The sequence below is a fragment of the Vidua macroura genome, chromosome 1, assembly GCF_024509145.1.
Source record: "Vidua macroura isolate BioBank_ID:100142 chromosome 1, ASM2450914v1, whole genome shotgun sequence".
NCBI classification, from domain to species: Eukaryota; Metazoa; Chordata; class Aves; order Passeriformes; family Viduidae; genus Vidua; species Vidua macroura.
The window spans coordinates 110,197,776-110,218,174 of NC_071571.1; positions in this window are offsets into that span (position 1 = coordinate 110,197,776).

Here is a 20,399-nt window from a genome sequence, read left to right on the forward strand (position 1 = left end):
ACATGTGGATCTGAAATCTAATCAAATTTCAGTAATATCAGCCCGTGACCTTTTCTCTTATTAGTGAATTTATGCACAGCTTAGTCTCTGATTCCCTTAGCACTTTGTGTGTGCTGGTGTTCCCTTCAGCATAATTATTGGAAAATTTTGAGTGTTAATTGAGCATGATTGAATTTTGATATAAATCATGTGTACTGTATGTGAGAAGAAAAGCACGCTTGTGTTTTTCTCAGAGTGGAAAGGCATTCTGAAAGCAAGATTTATTGCATGACATAGAATTCTGATTTTCCATGATCTAGTTATTTTATATATAGTTCCATTACCATGAGTCTGGTGACATAGTTCCATGCAGAACAGTACATGTTTCACTTAAAATCTGTTAAATGGATAACCATAAGACTCCTTGCAGGACTGAACTGAAGCTCAGCTAACACTGTCATTGATAAACTCCTCTATTTTCAGGTGTTTAACACAGCAATGAAATTTTGCTTCTGGCAGAAGCTTGACTAATGTCCAACCATCAAAAATACATTTTATAAAATTAGTTTTTACACTTTCTGAAAAATCTTGGCTTTCCTTTCAGAAATAATACGAAGGTGATGTCCTAGAATACTTTGCTGAGTATTTTGATGCACAATCTGTAATCAAAGCTGTTTCTTTCTTTCATCGTATTTTAAAAAAAAAATATTATCTGTTAAAACTGATTATTTTTGCACCTATCGGTGAAGCTGCTTTAGTTCACTACTGAATGCATGTATTGGTTAAGTAAATTAATGTGATTTAAAATAAAAAATAGTATGCTTTGTCTCAAGCATTCTCAAGCAAACAAGAACTAGAAATAAGGTTTTAATTCCCACAAAGTAAAATACTGAAAAAAACTTTTGGAAGTATTTGAAATTTTTCTATTTGTCTAAAACATTTGGACAAAAATTTAGAAACCCAAATTGATTCACAAGGTGAGTTTTGCCTAGTTTCTTTGAATTTTAGCTTATTAACTAAGCCCATGCTAGGTGCTCAAGTAGCTCAGTTAATTTTTCCATGTGAACATTCTATTCTGGTTTTATTCTGATTTCAGATGTTTTTAAATTTAATAATCTTTTTTTCCCTTGCAATAAAGTTACTTTTAATTTGGAATAAGAATGAATGTAGATGATAAATTGTGAAATGCCCAGGCTTGATCAAATTTTCTTAGTATAATCAAGCCTGAAGTCTAGATGAAAGTCTAAACTTAAATCTGTATTTTGTAACATGTAAGCTTAATAACTAAATTGATAGATTTTAAGTTAAAGCAATAATAATATTATCTGTGATTCAAGATTCCATTTTGTCCTTGCAAGTTAAATATATTATCTAAGAATATAAGTTTTTTAACAAAAAGAATTACTAAATACCTTATTTTTAAAGACTATTTTTCTAGGCAGACTAAAGGTTCATTTAAAAAAATGTACTATGAAATTCTAGGGTTTAAAATTTCAAAGATAAAATCAGCTGCAGCTCAGTTCCTCAACAATTTGTTTTCCTTTCTTTTTAAGGACTACATATGAATTTTTATAAGAAAAACAGATGCTTCCTTCTTAAGAAACTAGCTTCTTCTCTTAAGAAGATGATTGTAAGAGAAATGCTCTAAACCAGCTCCTCAGAAATTTAGAGTGGATAAGAACTATATATATACCTAAAAGTACATATATACTTCAAAAGAAAATTATTTTAAGAGCCTGTAATATGGATTTTTAAATCTTACAGCAATTGTAATTAGCAGACTGAAAATTACATGGATAATGCTTTTATAAGGTCAAATTAATCCTAAAGCTTTGTTTGGATTATGAGTAGAAATTTAATAACATTGGTAAACATGAAGAAATGTGAAGGGGGAATATTCTCTATTTTTTCACTTTTTCTTAGTTTCCACTAAAAACTCTAGAAATACCCAGCTCAGGACAGTCTCTTACCTAAGAGCATGATTGATAAACATCCATTGCTGATGCAGAATCTGCCAATAGAACATCCCACACTAATATTTTCTTTTAACATGGTTTAATCTATTGGTACTCTGCTAAGACTAAGATTTCTGCAGCTTTTTGTACTCCTTCATTTTCCATGCACAATTCTCACCAGAAGGAGATTCAGTGTTTCTGACTTCACAGGATGAAGAAAGTACTGAAGACCAACTAAAATAAAAGGTAGAGATATTTTATGTCATATGTCTAAAGCTCTTTAACCAGGTGTAATGAAATTATTCAAAAGAACCAAAATACTTTGAATACAGAGACAAACTGTCTATAAAAGGTTGGATTTTAGACATAACCTTTGCTGTCCTTTGTCTTTCTCACATTATACAGCTTAGTATTCCTCATACTAGTAGTGGCACAGACAAGAAACTTACCTCCTTCAGAAGAACTTAGAAGCATTTTTACCATCCAGTAAAGGATTATGGTTTGTGTTTTTTTTTTTTTTTTTTTTTTTTTTTTTAACATGTATATCTCATTACTTGATAGTGCTCTGGTACAGCCTGGAAAAAAAAGATGTAATTTCTCCTTAAGGCAAATTGGTGATGACACCTCACAAATTCTAGCAATGGAGTACCTCTCCAGTGACCATCACTTAGAGTCCACAACCTGCAGGGTATGAGTGTTCAATGGGATGAGCACCTCCATGATTTCACATTGTGAAAATGCTGAAGCCTGACTGTTTCAAAGACATTAGAACTCAACATTGTTTTGCATCTAGCAGGGCTCCAAGGGAAGAGTAGTATATAATTCATTAATGCATAGATAAAAAGGAGAGAAGGCAAAGCAACTATTTCTAAATGTAACTATAGAGAGAATGGGATGAAACAGCATGTAGTCATTTTTTTTAAGCCCTCTGGGAAAAATCTGAACTTGTATGACACAATACAAAATATCATTGAGATACAATTGATCCAAAATGTTTGAGGTTTTGGGAATCTAGTGTTATTAGTATCAGATAATAATAACATGCCAAAATTAGTACCAGATAATAGTAATATTCAATGGATGTTACAAAAATAACATTTAAAATTTGTCATGCATTATTTCAGAACTTAAAATATGGGACTTTAGGCACAACCCTTTTCTACAATGTTTTAGGCATCTAAATTGTGCTGCAGCTGGCTGCTGGATCAGATTGATACTAAGCACATCTGGTAAAACAAATTTTCTTGGTGGGGTAAAACTGAACATAGAATCAAAATAGTTTCAATTAGGAGGCACCATCAAAGACCTTCCACTAAACCAGGTTGATCAAAGCCACATCGAGACAGGCCTTGAACAATTTCAGGGATGAGGCATCCACAAATTCTCTGGGCAGCTGCTCGCCACCTAAATCTTTACATTTAAAATTACTGCACATTGACCTGTTGCTACAGGCACTGATAAAAAGCCTCTCTCCATCTGTGTTGCAGATGTCCTTTAATAGATTGGAATACTGCACTAAGCTGTCTCTGGAGCCTTCTCTTCTCCAGAGAGAACAACCCCAGCTCACTCAACCTTTCTTCACGGGAACAGTATTCAAACACTCTGATCTTTCCATATCTGCTTTGTACTGGGAACCCCAGTGATCAGCCTTTCTATGATATTTATTAGAAATCTTTGCTTAGTTTGCTTATAGCACAGAGTCAAAGTTCTTATATGATTCAAAAGAAAAACAGAAGGTAAAAAATTCAATTCTTTTTAGTAGCTACTTACCTGTACAGGTTACAATGCTCTTGCTTGACAGAAAATTATGAACAGCAGTTATCACCTGGGAATGCTCCACAGAACCTTATCTTTACCATGCCTTTTAGTACTTTTCATTTTCAGATATATGTAAATTTCTTTTCCTTAGGTTTACAGTCATCTTGTCATATTTTAACAAAATATTGTAGCATCAAAATAACTTCAGAAATACTATATGAAAGCCTTTATTATTAATTATTCTAGTACTATAAGAGAACCATCAGCTAGTGTGAAAAAGGTGTTGTTGCCCAATATGGTTTGAGAAAATGAACATTTTCCCTAATTAGCAAAAATCCCAAAGATAAAACAGCTTCCCAAAAACTGCTTGTCTATTTCCAAGAAAATTATTCTTTCCTTTTTCATTTTCATTACAGTAGAAATACTGTTTCTAGTCAAGAATGTCTAAGAAGGCAAATTTCTCTTTACCGTCTCCAAATAAAAAAGATAAAATAAATGGATATGTTAAAATGTGCCAAAAGAAAACCATATGAGAAACACAATATTGCAATTTTTAAAGATTGCCTTTATGAATTTATAAAGTATTTTGTTGTGGTTTGACATGGAAGTGATTTTTTTTCAGGAAGTTGGGTCAAACCAATCAGTGGTCAGGTTTGGATATTGGCACCTGGAGTGACCACTGAAAGTATGGACACGCCTCTGAGAACACAGGGGGTTAAAAGCAAGAACTCCCAGGGGAACTGTCTCTTTGGTTCCGGTCATCAGAGAGTGCAGACTCTCCCCTGCCCAGCCTCAGGCTGGGTGGGGGAGGGGAAGCCACGCGGCCTTGTCCAGGTAGGCCGAGGGGCTGAGGGTCTGGAACCGAGCCAGCTCCTGCGGACGGAAGGGTGGAGAGAAGTGGAGATGCCTTTGTCCCCCCCGGCAGAGGGAAAGAGACAGAGAGCCTGACGGCACCTGGAGATTTGTCGGCAGAGGAGAAGGAGAAAGCGGGGAGGGGGGGGGATGGTGTCCAGCGTGGGAGACGGAACGCTGGACCGAGATATCAGCCATCCGGGGAGTCTGAACTTTTAACCTTTTCCAAGAAATGAGGGCTTTGTAAAATATTACTCCTCCTTGATTTGTAGTGGAAGAGAGACAGTCCGGGACTTGAGATGTTAGAAGAAGAAATATTTAGGTGGGAGGAGATGATGAAGTAGCTTTTGGCTGGACTTTTCTTGTTAGCCATGGACTGAACCAAAATCTCCTGCAATAGAGACTGCATTTTAGGGGGATGCAGTGGTGACCCAAGGAGACCTGCTTCAGCTTCTAAAAGCACAGGAATGGCAAGAACAGAAGAAAGCTGAGGAGGGAATGGTGATGCCCTCTGTCTTTGGGAAAGAAGATGATTTCTGTTCTTGGACCCTTGGCCCCAGGGGAAAATGGGGGGGACTGTAGTCCCAAGATGAGAAGCTGAACTGTTGTATCTTTGGGTCCGTGGCAAAGCATCCTTAAAGGAGCCCTATGAGCAGTCTGTCCATGCACGGTGGTGAGAGCACTGTGACATGGAATGGAGAGTGTCACACTGGCAGATTTTCTCCGGGCGGTTGCCATGTGTGACAAGGAAACACAGAAGGTGGCAACTGTGTTTCCTGGGGGGTCTGTGGTGCAAGAGAGACTTCTCTCTCCCTTGATAGCTTGAGTGTTGGTTATCTGAAGGGGGGTAATTTGATCAGGAATCCCGGGTAATGTTTCATGGTGGGTGTTTTAGGACCTGGGAGGAGGAGGGGTGTTTTAAAAGGTCTTCATCCTGGATTTAGCTTATGTGTTTTCTGTAGTAGTAGTAGTTTAATAAAGTTTGTTTTTTTTCCCTTTGTTATTAAGCTTGGGCCTGCTCTGCTCTGTTCCTGATAACATCTCACAGCATTTATTTGGGGAAGATGCATTTTCATGGGGGCGCTGGCATTGCGCCAGTGTCAAACCATGACATATTTGTAAATATATATATTCATACATTTATTTTTGTCATTAACTCAGTAAGCTTGTGAAGAAATAATTTTTTTTCTAAAAAGACAGAAGCAGAAAGTATATATTTAGAAATATTAACTATTTAGTATATAGCACATAAACTAAATATTTATGTGCTATAATATATAATCTAATTATCATTAGATCATCTCTAGTTTTCTGTTTAAGCAGGGAAAAAAACCCAACCAGAAAAATATTGTATGCTTTCATGAAATAATATTATTTGAGCTACATTTTGATTTCATGTTAATTAAACATGTTAATTCTGATATCATGTTAAAAGTTGCAGTGGTTTTTCTCTAGGAAGTCTCCTTTTGAAAATTTAACAAAATTCAAGGGAAATTGAAGAGACTTGAAGACAAAAAGCTGTGGTACTACTCAGATCTTGTAAGATATCTGACAGTTATAAAGAAATGAAAAAAAAATAGAAATAGTATTTCTCACTAGTTCACCTTTATCATTGTCCCAGAAAAACCCAGACACAGGGAGATGCTGACCTATCTCAGCAGCTACACAGGGCTGAACAAGAATGGAAATTGAACCTTGCTGGGCTTCTTTTCCAGAACCCTTTGGGGTCCAAAGAAATTGTATCCATCAATCCATTAACGTAGAATTCATATCCGTTTCCTGTGTTTTCTTTTAAAATTGAAATTTCTGCAAGAGAATTGAGGGAAAAGTGCTAAAAGAAAGCAGCCCACACTTTCCTAGGCACTGCCCAAATGGCTGAAATTAAACCCCATGTTACTGGTTGCCCACTGATAGCTGGGAAACCATGGAGTCAGCCAAGGGCTGTTGGTGATTACAGCCAAGTGTTGTTGGTAATCGCACACTGTAAGAGAGAACAGGATGTGGCAGAGGAGCAGGCCCTGCAGAGATAGAGCATCATTTTTCTGGGACAAATGTGCTTGTTCTAGTTTCTGGGAATAAGCATAACTCAGTACTGTGCAAGTGCATGCTTGCTCTGAGTTTAGGCCCCAGGACCCTGGATACCCCAGCCCCAGCCAGACTGATTTTTTTATTCTTTCCTTTCTGTCTCCCTCTCTTGAATTAATCTCTCTCTTAATTCCTGTTTACCTTTATCCAAAATCCACTGCCCTGTGCTTATACCAGTAGGCCAGGGACTAACCAATTTCCATGTCAGGAGTGTAATTTTTTAATAACACTTTTGTGGGGGAAAAAAAAGCCTCTCACTTTTGTCACTCCTTTCAACCATGTCCATCCATGAATCTTGAGTGTTCCCTACCCCAAAAGGGTGGGACACCACAATTTTTGTCATAGAGGATATCACTGCTTTTGGCAGAGCTTGAATATACCTGAAGGACTCTGCAATGCATAGACAGGATATATAGTATGTAGTTAGGTACTTTTTGTGTTTCTCCCCTCGGTATGTAAACCTTAAAATCTGTAGCATAGATATGGAAATTGAAAGGAGATGAAGATTTCTTTATTTCAGACTGTACAATTCTGTCTTGCTATGGTGGTTTATTGGCAATGTCCTTCTGAGAGAGAAAAATTATACAAGAGATATCACATCCAAAACACTTCATTTTTCCCCAAGAATTTCAGTTACTCTGGAACACTTTGATGTCTTAATATCTGTGACAAGTTGTGCTGTGCTTTCCCAGCAGAAGGAGCAGAAGGTCTGGAGCAACAAGGCTTTCTTTCCTTTTGATTACTCCAAGTGCTATATTGAAATACCTTTAATGCTAAGTACACATTGAAAAGTTGTCATTTCAGCTTCAGTTTTTTGGAAAAACAAACAATTATTTTAAACATAGCCTTTGTACATAGGTTAACATGAAATAAATTATAAACTCCTTTATAATGTAAGGTTGCATAAATTGAATTCCTTGGAAATAAATCTCAAAAAAGTGCTAGGTAAGTTAAGATTAATGGGTTAAATCTCTTTACACATTATCACTCTGAAGTCAATCTCTCGTTTCCCCTCCAGCAAAATCACTATTCTTAGCTTGCTTTTCTAAGAGCGGTTGGATATTTCTCAGTCTAGAGGAAAGTTGAAGGGCTAGGTGATGACTGGGGTGGGTGAGAGATGATATACTTGTTTTCCTCTGTTTGAGGCTCTCCCCAGTTAGCACAGAAGATTATATATTGCCAATAAGAGTTTATTAAGAGTTTTCTCAGCTGTTTGGAGAAGTTAGGGTATTTTCTGTCACTTCTGTTGAGTTTTAAAAAAGCTACCCTCTCCTGACAATGTCCCTCCCATATCTATTCCCTCATGTCAGTGAGTCTTAAATCACTAACAATAAGATCTTATATCCTATTGCCTGTCCTCATTTTCTCAATTCATGATTGTTTTTTTTTCCACTAAGTGCAAATATCCTTAGGGCTTGTTATTTCCTTTCTTTGCTTTCCCCAAGTGTTTTAGCCTTATTACTTCAGTCAAAGATTTTTTTCACACCCTCCTCCTCTAGTTCTGCTTGCTTAAATTATGAAGCTGTACTTTTTCTTTCACAGAGGATGTGCTTATCCTTTCTCTGCCATCAGAAACTGCCCCAGTTTACATTTATTTGCTTTTTGCAAAATAATTGCTGGATAGTTCATTTTCTTCCAGCACTTCAGCTGGTTAATTATTTCTCATTAGGGTTTCTGAAGAACCCTTTTTGTATGCTTTGTTATGTTTTGAAAACAAAAGAACTTTTTCTTCCCTGTCTCAAGGACATGCAGTCTATCAATTTTGATACAAATTCATAGTAGATTGTCTGTCTGAATGTATTTCACAAGATCTATTTTTTTTTTTCTTTTCCTTTTTTATTTTTCACTTTCTTCTCTCAGGAGACTCCTGCATTGCCAGAGTAACATAAGGGAATATATTCCTACATTTTGTGCTTATTCAGCACAGTATTTCACAAAAGAAATTTCTTGGAATATTACTGTCCAGGAAGTGCCTCATTTAATGGTTAAAGTCTTGGACTGCAAACTCTTCTGACTTTTCCCATTTTGAACTCTGGGTCAAAAAATATATAGTTATAAACAGCAATGTACAGATAGTGATATCTGCATCTTCCAACAGTTTACTTGGGTATCTGATGTCATTACAGAGATTAAATAATAATTCTGAGTTTTTGTGTAAATGGAAATGTCCTGCTCATTTAATTTCTTTGGTCTATAGTGCTTATAAAAATAAAGCAACCAAACATAAGGATATTTTTAAGCCTGAATTTTTTGAAATAGCCAGCTGTATGACATGACTTAGAAACTCACAAGACAAAGGCAGCATTGTTCAGATGCTTTTAATAATGCCAGGGTGATTATTTTCCTCTGGATTCTGACCATCAGAAAATACATTAGCAGAAATTCAAGTGTTTTACAGTCTTTACCAGTTTCTGCTGGTTTACACACAGCAAGCAGTGAATTTTTTCCTAACCAAGTTAAATAGTTATTTAAGGAACAATCCAGACCTTTTAATTCCCTAAATATTGCCAATGAATTGGTTAGAAATGTTGCTGAGCACCTTCACAAAGTCTGTGTAACAAAATGTCACTGGAAGTTCTTCTTCTGCCAGGCTGAGTGTAATACTATCTCCTTTCAACTACATATCTCACAGGTAAGAAAGGTTTCTTCAAATATATTGATGAGGTCAGAAGAGATTCATGAGGGAGAAAAGCTCCCTGGAATAGGCCATAATAGGACAGGAAAGCACAAATGACATGCCACTGTAGTCAGCACTGAATAGAGGATTATGACAGAACTGACTACTTTAAAATATTGTTCCTGTCAGCTCTTCCTGCAGATATGAGAATGAAACTCCAAAAGAAGTGAAATAAGGAAACTTTTTAGGTAACATTCAAGCTCTTTTCTTTCTCTTAAATGGGAAAATCATCAGAAAGAAAAGAAAAATAGAGTACATAATAGAAAAAAAAAATCATAATTTAAAAGAAAAGGATGGCTTCTTTTCCAATTCTTTGAAATTAAAATAATAATACCAGTTATGCTTCAGCATCTCATTTGAAAGAGGTGATATCTCGGTAGAGTCATGAGCTTTTCCAGCATCATGTGCAAGTCAGGGATCTGTCTCAAAAGCAAAGGAAATTAAGAATAATGTTGTTTGTGCAGTTTAGATAATCATATTGTACACATTCAGGTTATCTGTGACTATTCCAAAAGAAAACCCATAAAAATAGGTAGAATCAGGCTTATTATTTTTTTTCTTAATCTATGATGACTTTGTCACTTTAGTACCTAGTCCATGATGTCATATGCAGCTAGTTGAGTGATATCATTACAGTGGTTAAATGACAATTCTGAGTTTTTTTACAAATGGAATTTTCCTGCTCATTTATTTCTTTGGTTTGTAGACCAAAGTCAGAGTGTTTTTCAATATTGGCTCTAAGATAAGACATGATACATCGGCAGTGGGCATTATAAAGTTATTGGAAGGCATCCAAAATAAACTGCCTTGCGACACCAACCTCATATTTGAATTCAAATTAAAATCTAATTTAAAAGGAGCCCAAATTAAAAAAGCTCACTTAATTCCTTCAATTTGCAGAACTATTCCATTCCATTAGGCAGCTAATTTCTACCTGTCAAATATGGAATAAAAGTGGTCCCTCTCTGGAGGAAACTTCTTACCTGTAGTAATTACATATTAAAAAACTGGGAAGATGCCCATACTTTGATAGTAGCCCATGCCTGACTCCCAAGTGCATCAACCTGAGGGTAAATGCAATTGAAGTGTCATTTTCAACAGTTTCATGCTACAGAAGGCTAAAATGAGGTTACATATTTCATAATTAAATAACAAAATTACTTTAATTTTTGATAGAGAATCATGAAAAGTTACCTTTGTGAAGCCCCATGTATATAAATCCCTTTTGTTGATCTATAATTCTAATAAGCTTTTAGAGACATTATGAAGAGGTTTTGATTACTCTTAGAAGGTAAGAGCTAGGACAATGAAAGTAATAAACAATATCAAGGAAATTATAAACAACATGAAGCTAACAGAATTCTGCAGACAAAATAAAATTGATTCTCCCACAATTCCCTTCGGATTGCACTTCCATTTATCTTTTTACTTCTTACCTAAGAGCATGTAACAATATAGGTGAGAAAATAAAACACATGCACAGTTTGCTAGAGGAAATGAAACATCGTCACATAAATGAAACATTTGTCACATAAAACTACTTCTCTGTGCTCGCTTAGACACAATGCAATTTTTAAGAATAGAAGAAAAAATATCTTCATCAAAGTTCATATGCTTTTCATTGCCTCTTTTTACATAAAGATAACCCATTTCTGGATGAGATGGAGCTTGAGTTGACCATCCTTCCATTTAGAGCAGACAGTATTTTACTCTTTTATAAAACCATATATATTTCATTGTAAGGGCACAGGGGGGGAAATAATTACAATGGTTTAGTACATTATTTCAATTTAAATCAAGACAAGTGTGATGTTTGTAATTGTGAAAAGTCCGTAGTGTTATAATCTGATTTGGATGTGTATCAGTGACTTATGGGGAACAAAGTATTGGGAGTAGTGGAAAGATTTGCTTTATTTTATTATCTTGTCCCTGCAGTATCTTCATTTTCTTACAATGTGAGCATTAAGCTCGCTGTAAGTCCCCTTAGGGTTGAACACAAGCTTTGCAAAGTTTAAATAGGAAAAGCTCAGTAAATCTCGGTTAAGAAAATAAAAGCACCTTCTAACTGTTTCCATATAATAGGAGGAAGGGTAATTTTTATATTCCTGCAGAGTTTCTTTTATTAAATTGCATAATTATCTTGAAAGTAAGTTGCTAACAGATGAATGCACACACCAAGAATTCCACAGCATACCATCAAGAATGGCATATTTGGAAAACAACGACCTTTTATTTTACGTTTTCTGCAATGCCTACAAGTAATTTTGTTAACGTTTTAAAATTCATTCCATCAGTAGGGGGTTATGATCCCACAACATCAAATTAGCATAAGCACAGCCCTGTTGCATACAGCTGAGGACAGGAAGGCAAGGCCTTGTTAGGAATTGATGTCAGCAAGAAATAATTGCTTTGTCCTAGAGAGGAACAAATTCTCAAAGGTGTATCCCAGTTTAGCAGAAAAGAAGTGGGACTGCTTATGCCACTTTTATCTGAAAGGTTTAAGGGTTTTAAAAAGTGATACTGGTTTTAAAAGAGAGTTTTAAAAAGTGATATGGGTTGGGATATAAATATAATCGTTGTTCCCTTATAAAACAAATTCTATTGCTATTCTGAAGGCTGAAAGAATACAATTAAGTCCTGGTACATTATATACTCCATGCAACTAGATTTTACCTATAGAGATATTCTTTAATCTAAGCAATGCCTGGGGTTTTTTTGGGTTTTGTTTGGTTTGTGCTTTTCTTTTTGGTGTTTTTTTCTTTTTTTTTTTTTTTTTTTTTTTGTGCATGATCTTTTCTTACAATGAATATACACGTGTCTGCATAAAACGTCTTTGTCATCATTTTCTTCCACCAACAGGCTTCTAGTAGGCTGTGAAAAAAGAAATATGCATTTTAAAAAGTCTCAGATTTCTAGACTGAATAATATGTCTTTAAAAAGAATTAAGATCATATTTTCTAGGCATGGAATCTGGTCTTATAGGGAGCTGGAACAGCACTCCCAGGTTCTTGCCTGGAGTCTGAAAAGCAAGAATCATGGGAAGGATATATCCACTAGAACAGCAAGGAGAAGTACTTTCTAGACATGGTTGAAAATATGCTACATTTAATAAAAAAAACAGTTGTATGGATATCTTTGTTTCAAGAGGAGATTTCAGTCTCCAAAAAATAATTTTTGAGATATTCCTCTAAAAATAAATCCAGTATTTTCACATTAGATGAGTATCAGTTTAACCTTGTTTGCTTGGGTTTTGAATTTTACCAGCATCAGTTGTATTAATATATTTGGTTATCTATATTATATTGAATATTTCTACAGTACAAATAGATTGTTTTATTTAAATCATATCTACCCTTTAATGAAAATACAGAGTTTTCTTTCGATGTGCGGAAAAATACCAGTTCTTCATTTTGTCTTGAAATAAAAACAAATTCCAGCACAGTAGAAGATTAAGAAAGAGCTGAAAAGGTGAGACACACCTTGTGTCTTTCTTACAGATGATAGACATCAGCAATTTGAAAATATGCTTTCATAAACACACCCTGAAAGCAGAGGAAATCAGTGTGAAAAGTAACATGATATAGGAAGACAAAATATAAAGACTGATCTCTATATTTACTTTTTCTCATTTTAGTTGTTTCAAATTAAAGAAAGAATAGAAATTGCAATTGATTTTCTACAAATTTAAAACAGGGACTAGCAAACATCTTTTCATTTTATAGATATCAATCTTGTGGAACCAGTGACCACTGTATGTCATCTGAATAAAGGAACTTTGTAGCAGCACGCCGAGCGGGGCATGCTGAGCGGCGGTGCCAGGAGTGCGACCGTCCCCCTGTGAGCTCTGCTGCTCCCAGTCATCGGCAGGTCCGGCGCAGGGACAGATAACGATGCCACGGGTCTTGGGCTGGAACAAGGTGGATTTATTCCTGGACTACAAGACAAGACTCAGGAGGTGAACATAAATTTTATACAGTAACTTAGGAGTGGTCTAGGAAAGTGAACCAATGAGGATATGGTAAGGGAGGAGTCTAAGGTGGGGCAAATAGTTTACAAACCTATCAGGGAAAACAGGGAAGGGGAAAATACAAAGTAACGAATGGGGTGTCCTGCAACAAGACAGACATAGAACTCTCTGGAAAAAGGGGTAGGGATAGGGAGGATTGACAAGGAACATTCTGGGGACAGGGATGGGGAAGGGAAGGACTGACAACTTGGAATGGAGGGAGTTAGGGAAGGCCTTGGGAAGATTGGCAGCTCGGGAGAGGAGGGGATTAATGGGGCAAACATGAATTTAAACAAAACATACTACAACAGAACTTTGCTTTACGTAGTGGGACAAGAAATAAATATTGAAAATTTATAATGAAAACCTCATTTTTCAAATCATCAGTAAACAATTAAGTTCAGAGGGTTTTTTTCTTTTAGGGTGGGATTTTTGTGTTTATTTTTTAAATTTTGTTTGGGGTTTTGAACGGGGGCAGGGAACGGAAGTTGTGGTGTTTTGGGGGTTCGGTCGGTTGGTTGGTTTTGGGATTTCGTCGATCAGTTGGGTTTGAGTTTGGGGTTTCTTCCCTTAGACTTCGGGAATAATCTTCTGTGAAAATGATACCCCTCAAAATCTATTTTCTTGTGTCTTAATAATGATCAGTGTTGGAAAGCCTGAACAATAGTAAATGATCACTGATCTATAGTCTTACTTTTTCCATTACTTTCAAAATCTGCGTCAGCACCAAATAGAAGCAAAGACTGAGGAAATTCTATCATATGTCCCTCATTCATACCTGTCCCATCATAAAAAGCCATAAATGCTCTAGTTAGGATTATAGCAAAGAACAGCCTGGTCTCTGTCACAGATATGGGTAGATGCCCTGACCTTCTCCCCAAACTTCTTTATTACTTTGGCATTCTCTAGATGATGCCTAAAAAAGGCAGCTTATTGGCCTGTTTTAGTGGACAGTAAGAGAAAAAGAAGATGAACTAAACTGAGAACACTTTGCATTATTCACCTGAAAAAAAAAGGAGGTAAGTGTTTTAGGTCTGTGTTTCCTGCCTTGGTCCTTTTCCATTGATTAGTAAACCACACCCAGTGATAGATTTTCGATATTTGATTATTGATTGTAGCCATAATTACATATATTTTCTAATCCAGTACATTTTTGCCTGATATCTGCAAATAAAATACCTACAGATTAATTCTAGTAGTCACAATTTACAATGGCCATTTATATCCTCTTTAAAGCTGTGTGTATAAAACTTTTTTTTTTCCACAGCTTTATTGTTGCTTATTCAAATAGTAAATATGTTATAAAGATTGGATTTCCATTTGGGGTTCTTCTGACTTGTATACAGAAAGGATGGTCTTCTTTTTAGTTTTTTTAAATGCAAAAATGCCTTACCTTTGTGTTGATTCCTTCCCAGAAATTGGTATAGAATAATAATGCAGTTAATTTTTCACGCAGCTAAAACTCCTAGTGAATGATGTATTGTACTTGCCACTAAAGTGTTCCTCTCTCAAAATGTTGGGAAATTTTATTAATTTAATCATGAGCTAGGAAATAATCAAATTGTGTGATGAAAATTAATGGCCCTTGCAATTTAAAGTAAAGGTGGTTAAAGGCAAATGATGAGACAAGAAAATGAACCAACAGCTTCAAATCCCTAACAAGTTTTCAGAGCCAAGTGCTTATTAATATTCTGAATAAAGTAATTTGTTTTATTAAAAGTTATCTAGCTAAAGCTGTTTGTAAGGATAATCTATGATTAAGTTATACAATATAAAATAAAAAGCTATTGATTTTATTCTCTGTTTTGTTAGTGATCTCCTGAATAGATTTTAGGAAAGTCACCTTATGTGTACATTAGTTTATCTACTCTTTAAAGGACTTAACATCTAATGATATTAGCTTAGTTCTTTAATTCATTCAAAATTTCCAAAAAGTTCTTTGATGCAAGACACAAAAAAAACTTTAAAATCTCATCCAAGTTTGACTTACAGCAGTGAGAAAGAAGTAGCATTTTTTTGAGGTGAGTAAAATATTTGTGGCTAGTTAAAAGGTACAAAAAGCTATTTTATATTAGAAATGCCAAATAGATATAACTATTACTTGAATATATAGAACTGACATTAAGAAATTATCATGAGATTTTTCCCAAAATAAGTTCAATTTCAATTAAAATTGGAGTATCCCTAGACATATATCATCCTTGTGATATTTGAGTCAGAAGCTATCCAGAACCTGCAAATTTGTCATGTTCTAGAATCATCTCAAGCTACAGACAAATTAACAGAAATTAAATTAAGCTAGATGCCTCTTTTGATATCAATTGTGGTATTGCTGGAGAAATGGCTACAGCAATATTTAGAGCACTTTAGAGAACCCTGATCACGATGCACATTTTACACATGCAACATTTGTTCCAAAGCACCTGGATGCACAGTCTGATTTATGTTGGCTAATATTTATGGCAAATCATTCCTTTAGATAAATGAGGTTTTTTGATAGCTAAGCTGTAATTAAAAAGCATGATGAATGAATTACAAAAGTTTGTAAAAATAGGTCTAAATATGATACTTGAAATTTCGTTTTCAGGACTGTTGTTAAACCCACAGTATGCCACCTAGCCTCCCATGAGTATTATTAGGGTCTGGAGATAGCACATTTATACTCAGGGATGCAATTAACTTTAATAAATCCTAAATTACCTCCATTTTTAAATCAGAATAAAAATAATCTATGTCTAATAAAAATTTTCTTGCTATTAGTAGTCTTAAGATATGTTGGTTTTTTATGAGTTAATTGACCTAGGATTTCTGGAAAAACATGTTTGGTAAATGAAATTTTATTATACATAAACTCACTTGTTTGTAAATGTTTTAGGCATTGAGCTACAGTAGCATTATGATTGCTTCTAAAAGTCAGAGTCTCTTAGCATATGTTAATGATAAATTGATTATATGCATTTATGCAAAACAGACTTCTCAGTCCTTGAATGGTTTGAGAATTCTTGCTAAAATACAGAAAGTTCTTATTAGTCCTGCAGGTGTGATTTGAGTAAATGCCTAGTTTCACTAACAGGAAGAAAGATGAGAGAAGCTAATCTGTTGAAAAAGTCATGTGTGGCCTAACAAAGAGAAGACCAAAAACATGTCTTGTACAGTGGGATGTAAAATTATTTATTCATACATCTTCACATATAAATAGTGTGAATGATGGGTTTGCAAGTTTTTTGCTCATATGACTTAGAGGTAATAAAATTTGAAGACAGAAATAATTGTTATACCAAATATACAATTTAAATAATTTTAAAAAATTTAAAAGCATTCTAAAACTTAAAAACCTTTCATCATTTTCCAGTTTTAAAAAGAGTTAGAGAAAAATGGAAAGATTATGGCAAATAACTTCAGAGAGTATTTTTAATGGAGATACTTTAAATTGTTTCTCTAAACCAGCCACAATTAGTAGAGAATGCCAATGACAAATAATTCCTTTATAGTGGTCAATATATTTTATATATATAAATCTATGTTGTCTTTGGTTTTGAAAGGACCAGCAAAATACCAGAAGCCTTCAGTTTTTATAAACTTGTCAGGAGTATAAAACAGTAATTCCAAGACTTTTGCAATAACTGGGAGTTCCACTAGTATCCTTCACACAGAAAAGCCTGCTAATTAAGGAATAATCTTCAAGAAGAACACTTACTGTTGAATGTGATGCTGAGGAGGACTCATTTCACTGCAGTAGCGTGCCATGTTCTGGATCAAAGTTTCAAGTACAGTTTTGCATTTTAATGTTTATGTATGTATTCCTCTAAGCTAACAAGTAAACATTCAAAATGAATAGCTTTATTTATCTCCTAGCAAATCTGTGACGGTCTTAAAACTATTTCTCACTACAAAGTGCCATGCTGTTCATACTCAGCTGTCATTTCAGTGAATCATGCTGATGCCATGATTCTTAGTATTTACTTTCCTTAATCATATTAAATTAAAAAATAAAATGCATACATTTAAATGATGCAGCTTTGAAAATGTTTCATGTTCCAATACAATGATAAAATATGTAAATACCACCAGCACATTCATCTTCAACATAATGGATTACAGCAGGTCATAGAATGATAGAGTGATTTAAATTGGTAGGAACCTTAAATGCCATCTAGTCCAAACTCTTCCCATGGACAAGTTCACCTTCCACTAGACCAGGTTGCTCAAAGCTTCATCCAACCTGGTGTTGAATACTTCTGGGGATTAGGTATGCACAACTTCTCTAGGCAACATGTCCCAGTGCCTTACCACCCTCACAGTAAAGAATCTCTTCCATATATCTGATCAAAATCTACCCTCTTGCAGTTTAAAACTGCTGTTCCTTGATATGTTACTTCAGGCCCTTTAAAAAGCTTTTCTCCATCTTTCTTATAAACTCCCTTCATGCACTGGAAGGCTTCAGTAATCTCTGCCTTCTCTTCTCCAGGCTGAATAGCCCCAGCTGTCTCAACCATTCTTGACAACAGAGATGTTTCAGCCCTTTGGTTTTCTTTAAGGCCTGGCTCTGGACTCAATCCAAGAGAACTCTGTCTTTCCTGTGCTAAGAACCCCAGAACTGGATGCAGTACTCAAAGTGAAGTCTCACAAGAACAGGCAGAGGGGCAGAATCACCTCATCTCATCCAGGACACAGCTAGTTTCCAGGCAACATCCCTCTGTTCCTCTTAGGATACATGCCCATGGTTCCACTGCCTCTAAATTTCTTTCTTCACTTAATTTGGCCAGGAGGTCCTTACTTCCACGTGCTGGTCTTAGAAAAAAGTGCTTTTAGAAACAAGTCCTTAAAGAAGTGCCAACTCTGTTCTGATCCTTTATCCCTGAGTTTCCCAGGGAGTCTTATCCACTAATTCCTTAAGTAACTGAAAGTTCACTGCTAAAATTCAAGGTCTTGACTTTACTCATTGCCTGGCCTATATCCTGTGAGATCACAAATCCCATTAGGTCATGAGAGCTGCAGCTCAGGCAACCACCAATCCTGACCCCTCTAATTATTTCAACTGTGTTGATAAGCAGGAGGTCCAGCAATGTTTGTCCTCTGGTCAGGCTTTCTGTCTCTCAGATTAAGTCCTTATCCCAGACAGAGTCCAGGAGATTCCTGGACTACTTAAAGATTTCTCTGCTTTTCAAGAAGAGGCTAGGGTGAATGAAGTCCCACAGCAGTAAAAAAGCTTGCAAGTATGGTGGTACCAACTCCTCCTCTTTGTAATCTGCACTACATGTACTGGTACAGACTCCAGTACCATGTCACAGTTTTAGAGGAACAAGTCAAAATTCCTTTGAGACATTTCATGGTTGTTTCTCTGTTACTTCCCAATATATCAGCAGCTCCTGGATTTTCTTTTACTAAAAGTTCCATCACTTTCCACATTAAATTTATGTTGAAGTTCTCCTTATAAGTCTGTCCAGTTTGTTGTAAAAGACCTCCTGCTCCACCTTGTCGTGTGAATTCCATCAGCTCCCAAAAAATCTGACTTCTCAAAGGTTAATCCATGATCATCAAAGCCAAAACCATTGAGTATGGCACCAGCCATGCAGCCAGACATTCACTAGTTTAATTATTCTCCTTCTTCCTGAACCCTCTTCCTCTGATTGTAGAGAGTACCTGTGCTCCAGCCATAAGGAGCTGAGTTATCACTCAGCCTGGGACAGTGCATAATATCATGCATAAACCTGCTGTGTTTATGCATGTTTTCTGTTTAGCTACTCTTATTGTTTGATGCAAGTAACCCTTGATGGCTTTAATGTATTGTATTAGAATACAATGGTATTCTAATGTAATGTTCCTTGTAGAATACAATGTGGCTCTTCCCTCATTGCTAAGAATTAGGAAAAGACCTTTCATAAGTAAACTCCTAATAACTATTGTTTATAAAAAAATTTCATGAAGAATACTCACTTATTACATGGACTCAAAGCATGAGCCCATGTAATAAGTGAGTATTCTTCATGACAATTGTACCTGAAACCTGTAATAAAGACTCCAACTGACTACTGCAAGCCTTGAATATGAGTTGCAATAATTTTTATTGATCTAGCAAATTGGTCATGGGACTCAGTCCTGTGCAATATCATATTTCTTCTTTTAGTACTCTCTCAGCATTTAACTTTGTCTTCTGCTTTCTGTAAGCGAATGGGCCTTGATGGTTTTAGAAGTGAACATGCCTATATGATGCTGGAACAAAGAAGAAGCTCCAGGCTGAGACCCTGGAGAGCTGATTTGCCCATCACTTTCAACTAGCTAAGAGAAAGCTGTTGACAAAAAGAAAATATTTCAGTGAGGAAGAATTCGCAAAACTGTCTATGAAATATGTTTTCTAGTTTTTGGCAAGATACAATACCTCATCTCCTAGATGATAGCATGCATTTCTTACCAGGCTAGACACTCAAGAGTTTTTTTGTGCGTAAGTTGAATTTTAATAGCTCCCACAGGGAGACATTGCAGAAATTGTCACACCATGTTTGATCACTATCTCCATCTAGGTTTGACATTAAGACAGGAAGGAGACATACCTACTGCTTTAAAGAAAGATAAATCCTTCCCATTCTATTCCACATGATCATGTGTAATTATTATCAGACCTGTTTGCATAGAAGCTATTCTCTATGGCAACAAGGAGAATTTACACTTTAAACTGTAAGGTTAGATTCTGTTTTATCGGGGGTATATTTTGGTAAGGCAGAAGCTAATAGTCATAAAACTGCTAATTCTGCTAAAAAATCAAGTCCTTTTTTTTTTCCCTTTAGTGTCCACTTATGATTACGAGTCTTAGAATTTAGTAGCAGACTGCATAGGGGAATACATACATATCTAGGTCAATAAACAGAAGTAATTTTTTATTAATGAAAACAAAAGAAAAAAGAGCAGTTTATTTTGCTTTATTCTTCTTTCAAGTTTTCTAGCTTTAAATTGCAGGAAAGAAGTGTTCCTTTTTGTTTTTCTGTAATACAAGAGATTTATACTATCTCATAAAATTTATGCTGCAAGGCATAACAGCCATAACAGAACTGAGAGTGCTAGGAAGGTCATAGAATGAGTCTTTATTTTT